Below are 8,176 nucleotides of genomic sequence, written 5' to 3'. Positions count from 1 at the left end.
TCAAATTTCCAGCAAGAAGGAAATGTACAAGTTGACAGATAAAGACGAAAGCGTATACCTTGACAGGGTGTAAGCACAGAGGAACACTTCTTGAGGACAACAGGAAGGACTCCATCAGGTTCGTAAGCCTTGTTAGTACTGAGGCTAGTGATGGGAAAAAGTACATCAGCAGAAGAATTTTTGATATCAGCCATGAGGAACTCAGAGGGAGGGAGAGTATTAGAGGACCAGTACCGGAATCATCTAAGATGGAATTGGAGGAAAATGTCTGAGCGAAGAGTTGTGCTTTATCAGTAGAAGAAATAGCTAGAGAGTCATCTGAGTGGAAAAGAGGAGGGAAGGATGATGAAGTAAAGTTGTTATAAAAGTTTTTGGGAAGTAGAAGGAGTTGGAAGAATTCGAGTTGGAGATTTCATACCATTTAGTACAAATGAAATTATTTTTAACAGAGCAAATAACAGATTTAGCATGATTGCGGGCAGAAATATAAAAAAAAAAAAAAAAGACCAGATTCAGGAGTGCGCTGGATCTGGTACCATTTGCAGGCCTTCTCCTTGTTGTGGACAGTATTAGAACGAGAGTGATTAAACCATTTTATTTTTTTTGCATAAGTTTAAGGATATGAGAAATGAATGTATGCTTCCTTGCCCGAGAGAATAACCTCCGTAATGTACAAGGCACACTGGGGTGGCTCTTGGCCATCGAAGCAAAAATCATTCCAGGGAAAATCAAAGATGTACTGCCTGAGAGCCTCCTATTCAGCAGCTCCAAAATGTCAAAGCCACAGTTTCTTTGGAAGGTTCACAGCTCTTAATGGAGTGACAGGACGGGTTAAGCTGACAAGTTTGTGATCGGAGGAGCACAATGGAGAGAAAAGCTTAACAGTGTAAGCAGAAGGATTATTTGTAAGGAAGAGGTAAAGTATATTGGAACTCTCTCCTCGGCGGTCAGAGATATGGGTAGGGTTCTGTACTCGTAGAAGCTGCTATATGTCATTTAGGATCGAAAGGATGTAATCTTGTTCACCATGTGAATCAGTGAAAGGAGGAAAGCTAAAGGTGGTGGTGAACCTTGAAATCTCCTAGAATGGAGATATCATAGAAGGGAAAAATTGATGGGTTCTATGTTAGAAGTAAGATAGCCCGAGAATTTTTCATAGCCAATATAATTAGCGGACAATTAGAGCACAGATGTGTTTAGTCAGATATCTATTTCTTAATGTATCTGACTCTGGACAAAGGAAAGGCTTCAGGGCTATTTCTCAGGGCATTTGCCTCTCCTAAAGCCCAGTAATCTTGCTACACCTCCACATGTCACCACTTCGGCGCTAACACCCACCGTCCATATTGAATACATGCTAGGGCTGTGTCATACAGGACTGGTGCACTGGTAATAGTGGGGGTATTTTTACATGTCGGCGAGTCTTCTGGTAGATCAGAAAAGCTTGCTTTTATGGAATTCAAACCCATAAACTGTTCCCTGCCTCAGCCGGGATTCGAACCTGGGTCCATCAGGACTACTGGCCGCCTCTCTACCGATTCAGCCACTGCCTCCCCCAAAGCCAAAACCAGAGAGTATAAAATTCAGAATATTCAAATTCAGAAACACGAGAGCAAGGTCTGTCGTTGCATACATACACACAACAGCCTTCTTTGGCTTTGAAATGAGTAAAGAGAATATTGGAGGGTACTGAAAAGGGTTTGCTCTCAATCGCCTCACACAGTTCAGTCTCATTTACGAGGAAATGGAGAGGTTCAAAGGAGGAGAGGCGGTGTTCAAGAGAGTGAAAATTAGAGGAAAGGCAGCAAAAATGTCGGAATGGAAGTGAGTCAGACATTTGTTCCATGCATCTCGCTGGGTCGTCACAGGGAGAGGGATGGATGGTGGGGGCTTTGATGGCCCTCCCCTCTGGGGACTCCGAGGGTTGATTATGACGTAATTTTTATTTAGATTTTGAATAGGAAATGTACTTAATGAGCATGTAGTTTGGTGGTGAGAGTTAGAGGAAGTTGTAAAGGAAACTATGCTGGCCTACTATATGTGTTAATGAAGCACTGAAAAATTCAGCAAATGGAGATGGACAGGAGCTAGTTCTGAGCACTGATGAAACGGGAGCTCCAGCACTACCTATCATCAGCTTTCCATCCACCTTGGGAGTATTGCCCTGCCCAACTGATGCAACAGTCTACTCCCTAACAATAATTATATATATATATATATATATTGGGGGATTACTGTATATATATATATATATATATATATATATATATATATATATATATATATATATATATATATATATATATATATATATATATATATATATATATACAGTAATCCCCCCAATATCCGATGTAATTGAGCCAAAGGCACGTCCGGAAAGTGGTTGTGTCCGGATATTGGGCCCCAGCCTCCTTAACTTGTGCTTATGGACCCTAACTCAGAAAAACACGTATATAACTCCCTCTGGACATGCATTGCACCTATTTAGGACCAAATCACACCAATAAGGGACATAAAAGACCTGAAATAAATGCAAAAGAACCATAAAATGAGGTTTTAGGGGCGATTTTATACAATATTAAACATTCTGGGTACTTACAACAAGTCCCTGGCTCCTGGACTGGTAGTTATGGACCCTGACCTAGCCTAACTCAGAAAAACACCTCCCTACTGCACATGCATAGCACCTAAGGCACTATTCACACCAATAAAGGACATAAAAGAGTGAAATCAGGTGTTAGAGGTAAGTATGGAAAATACAGTACAATATGAAACATTCTGGGTACTTAGAGGAAGTCCCTGGCCATCTCGATGAATATCCCGCCTCCTCTCAGACTCTGACAGTAAGGAGTTCCTGAAGCACTTGCAGTAAACTGTTCATGAAGTCTTGCACTGGACTCAGTCATTTGTACTCAGAATTCCATTCTCTTAACACTGCAAACTCTTGTCTTACTTGCGCTCCATTGTACCTTAATGTAATAAGTGTTGCACTCTGCACTTAAAGTCTTTCCATTCATAAAACCATTTTCTAAACATAACACAATCAATCAATCAATCATTTCCTGTAGCATCCCACGGGATGCATAGGGCCTCAATGAACTCTCTCCACCAATATTTGTCTTTTGCCATCTCCTTCAGGTCCCACCAACACCCCTCTCCTGCTTCTTTTTTCATTGTCCTCAACCAGGTTTCTCTCGGTCTACCTCTACCTCTTCTTCCTCTAGCAGTCCACTCTGGCACATGCTGTACTAAACTACCTTCTTTTCTGTATATGTGCCCCAGCCACTTCCAGTGAGAGAGTCTCACATATTCATTAACTGGTTCCACTCTCGTAATATCCCTTACTCTTGCATTTGTAACTCTGTCTTGCACCTTTACCCCAAGAATCCTTCTCAGTATTTTATTCTCAAATCCTATTTCTTTCTGATCTGTTGCAATTGTACTGTACCATGACTCATGCCCGTAAATTAAAATTGGTCTAACCATGGACTTGTAAATTTTCACTTTAGTATGTACCGAAAGCATATTATTATTCCAAACAGATTTCAACATTCCAACAGCTCGTCAAGACTGTCTAATCCTCTCCTCAAATTCATTGTTTAATGATCCATTAGATGATACAATCGTTTCCAGATATTTAAATTTTTCTACATTCTTGATCACATTATTCCCAATTACACAATCGATTTGGTTCTCCACGTTCATATTAATAATTTCAGTCTTTCCACAATTTATTACCAATTCCACTTTTTCTCCTTCCTCCACCAGACAATCTAGCACCCTCTGCATCTCGTAAATACTTCCGAAAATCAGTACAATATCATCAGCATAGTCCAAATCCATCAGCTTCAAAGGTGAAGTGTCTTACCTAGGACACATAATTTCTGCAGAAGGATTGCGGCCTCAGCCAGATAAAGTCCGAGCCATAAGGGAACTTGCCGTTCCTAAGGCACTGAAGGAACTCAATCTTTCTTGGTGCTGGTTAACTATTACCCAAGATTCATAAGTGATTAAGCTAAGATTGTTCTGCCTCTCACAAAGTTGACTCGTGTAAAGAAGGAAGTAAAATACAATACTAAAAAAAAAATCGAGTGGAACGATGAGATGGATCAAGCTTTTAGAAGTCTGAAAAGTAAGCTTACTGACCACAACATACTCAAGTTTCCCTCTTTTGATAAACCGTTCTATCTGACAACTGATGCGAGTGGTACTGCGATAGGTGGGGTATTACAACAGAAAGATGAGGATGGACACCTTAGACCGCTGACATATTTTAGCAGATCGCTAAATAAAGCTGAGCTTAATTATGTCACTATCGAGCAAGAAGCCTAAGTATTGTGTATGGATTGCGGATAAATTGGTCTCTTGTCTTGGGATACAAAGTGATTGTGTAGACGGATCACCGACCGTTCACGTGGCTCTTTAATGTGATGGAGCCTTCCGGCAGGATAGCTAGATGGCAGATACAGGTTGCCGAATACGACTTAGAGTACAATGAGGTGGAGGGGGGGAGGAGAGGGAGGGGATGGCCAAGGGAGAGATGGAGGGATGGATTGGAGAGCATATGAGAGAGAAGGTGGTGCTAGCTAGGAGCAGGGCAGTGAAATGGGGGGAGACAGGGCAATATGGAGGCGATTTGTTTGTGGCCACCCCTTACGGGATTAAGACGTCTTGCAATAGATAGATAGATAGGTGGTTAACAACAGACTCGACAACTTTTGAAATACAGGATGTTAAAACAATTCGACGATACTTAGACGGTTGGGAATGGTTGTCCTTCTTTGGGACAGTCTGAATGAGATCAAATTTCCAGCAAGAAGGAAATGTACAAGTTGACAGATAAAGACGAAAGCGTATACCTTGACAGGGTGTAAGCACAGAGGAACACTTCTTGAGGACAACAGGAAGGACTCCATCAGGTTCGTATGCCTTGTTAGTACTGAGGCTAGTGATGGGAAAAAGTACATCAGCAGAAGAATTTTTGATATCAGCCATGAGGAACTCAGAGGGAGGGAGAGTATTAGAGGACCAGTACCGGAATCATCTAAGATGGAATTGGAGGAAAATGTCTGAGCGAAGAGTTGTGCTTTATCAGTAGAAGAAATAGCTAGAGAGTCATCTGAGTGGAAAAGAGGAGGGAAGGATGATGAAGTAAAGTTGTTATAAAAGTTTTTGGGAAGTAGAAGGAGTTGGAAGAATTCGAGTTGGAGATTTCAGACCATTTAGTACAAATGAAATTATTTTTAACAGAGCAAATAACAGACTTAGCATGATTGCGGGCAGAAATATATATATAAAAAAAAAAAGACCAGATTCAGGAGTGCGCTGGATCTGGTACCATTTGCAGGCCTTCTCCTTGTTGTGGACAGTATTAGAACGAGAGTGATTAAACCATTTTATTTTTTTTGCATAAGTTTAAGGATATGAGAAATGAATGTATGCTTCCTTGCCCGAGAGAATAACCTCCGTAATGTACAAGGCACACTGGGGTGGCTCTTGGCCATCGAAGCAAAAATCATTCCACGGAAAATCAAAGATGTACTGCCTGAGAGCCTCCTATTCAGCAGCTCCAAAATGTCAAAGCCACAGTTTCTTTGGAAGGTTCACAGCTCTTAATGGAGTGATAGGACGGGTTAAGCTGACAAGTTTGTGATCGGAGGAGCACAATGGAGAGAAAAGCTTAACAGTGTAAGCAGAAGGATTATTTGTAAGGAAGAGGTAAAGTATATTGGAACTCTCTCCTCGGCGGTCAGAGATATGGGTAGGGTTCTGTACTCGTAGAAGCTGCTATATGTCATTTAGGATCGAAAGGATGTAATCTTGTTCACCATGTGAATCAGTGAAAGGAGGGGAAAGCTAAAGGTGGTGATGAACCTTGTAATCTCCTAGAATGGAGATATCATAGAAGGGAAAAATTGATGGGTTCTATGTTAGAAGTAAGATAGCCCGAGAATTTTCATAGCCAATATAATTAGCGGACAATTAGAGCACAGATGTGTTTAGTCAGATATCTATTTCTTAATGTATCTGACTCTGGACAAAGGCTTCAGGGCCTATTTCTCGGGGGCAGTTGCCTCTCCTAAAGCCCAGTAATCTTGCTACACCTCCACATGTCACCACTTCGGCGCTAACACCCACCGTCCATATTGAATACATGCTAGGGCTGTGTCATACAGGACTGGTGCACTGGTAATAGTGGGGGTATTTTTACATGTCGGCGAGTCTTCTGGTAGATCAGAAAAGCTTGCTTTTATGGAATTCAAACCCATAAACTGTTCCCTGCCTCAGCCGGGATTCGAACCTGGGTCCATCAGGACTACTGGCCGCCTCTCTACCGATTCAGCCACTGCCTCCCCCAAAGCCAAAACCAGAGAGTATGAAATTCAGAATATTCAAATTCAAACTTACAAAGAGAGCAAGGTCTGTCGTTGCATACATACACACAACAGCCTTCTTTTGGCTTTGAAATGAGTAAAGAGAATATTGGAGGGAGGTACAGAAAAGGGTTTGCTGTCAATCGACCTCACACAGTTCAGTCTCATTTACGAGGAAATGAGAGAGGTTTCAAAGGAGGAGAGGCGGTGTTCAAGAGAGTGAAAATTAGTGGAAAGGCAGCAAAAATGTCGGAATGGAAGTGGAGTCAGACATTTGTTCCCATGCATCTCGCTGGGTCGTCACCAGGGAGAGGGATGGATGGTGGGGAAGCTTTGATGGCCCTCCCCTCTGGGGACTCCGAGGGTTGATTATGAAACGTAATTTTTATTTAGATTTTGAGATAGGAAATGTACTTAATGAGCATGTCAGTTTTGGTGGTGAGTTAGAGGAAGTTAGTAAAGGGAAACTATTGCTGGCCTACTATATGTGTATTAAACAGAAGCACTAGAAAAAATTCAGCAAATGGAGATGGTCAAGGAGCTAGTTCCTGAGGGACTGATGAAACGGCAGAGCTCCAAGCACCTACCTATCATCAGCTTTCACATCCACCTTGGGAGTATTGCCCCATGCCCAACTGATTAAACAGTATATATATATATATATATATATATATATATATATATATATATATATACCCTATATATATAGTATATATATATATATATATATATATATATATATATATATATATATTTAGATATAGTATATACTATATATATATATATATATATATATATATATATATATATATATATATATACAGTAATCCCCAATATCCAGATGTAATTGAGCCAAAGGCAAGTCCGAGGAAAAGTAGGTTGTGCTCCGGACATTGGCCCACCAGCCTCCTGAACTTGTACTTATGGACCCTAACTCAGAAAAACACCTATACAACACCCTCTGGACATGCACTGCACCTATTTAGGACCCAAATCACACCAATAAGGGACATAAAAGACTGAGAAATAAATGGCAAAAGAACCATAAAATGAGGTTTTAGGGGCAAGTTTATACAATATTAAACTTATTCTGGGTACTTACAACAAGTCCCTGGCTCCTGGACTGAAGTAGTTATGGACCCTAACCTGGCCTAACTCAGAAAAACACCTCCCTACTGCACATGCATAGCACCTGATGGCACTATTCACACCAATAAAGGACATAAAATGAGTGAAATGAGGTGTTAGAGGTAAGTATGGAAAATACATTACAATATGAAACATTCTGGGTACTTAGCAGAGCAAGTCCCTGGCCATCTCTGATGAATAATCCGCCTCCTTTCAGACTCTGACAGTAAGGAGTTCCTGAAGCACTTTGACAGTAAACTGTTCACTGAGAAGTCTTGCACTGGACTTAGTGTTCATTTGTACTCAGAATTCCATTCTCATTAACACTGCAAACTCTTGTCTTACTTGCGCTTTCCATTGTACCTTAATGAAATAAGTGTTGCACTCTGCACTTAAAGTCCTTTCCATTCATAAAACCATTTCTAAACATAACACAATCAATCAATCAATCATTTCCTGTGGCATCCCACCGGGATGCATGGGGCCTCAATAGAACTCTCTCCACCAATATTTGTCTCTTGCCATCTCCTTCAGGTCCCACCAACACACCTCTCCTGCTTCTTTTTTCATTGTCCTCAGACAGGTTTCTCTCGGTCTACCTCTACCTCTTCTTCCTCTAACCAGTCCACTCTGGCACATCCTGTACTAAACTACCTTTTTCTGTATATGTG

Source organism: Coenobita brevimanus, chromosome 31 (genome assembly GCF_032717465.1).
Source record: "Coenobita brevimanus isolate Jiangsu-jjx chromosome 31, ASM3271746v2, whole genome shotgun sequence".
In the NCBI taxonomy this organism is placed as follows: Eukaryota; Metazoa; Arthropoda; class Malacostraca; order Decapoda; family Coenobitidae; genus Coenobita; species Coenobita brevimanus.
This window is presented reverse-complemented; position numbering follows the sequence as displayed.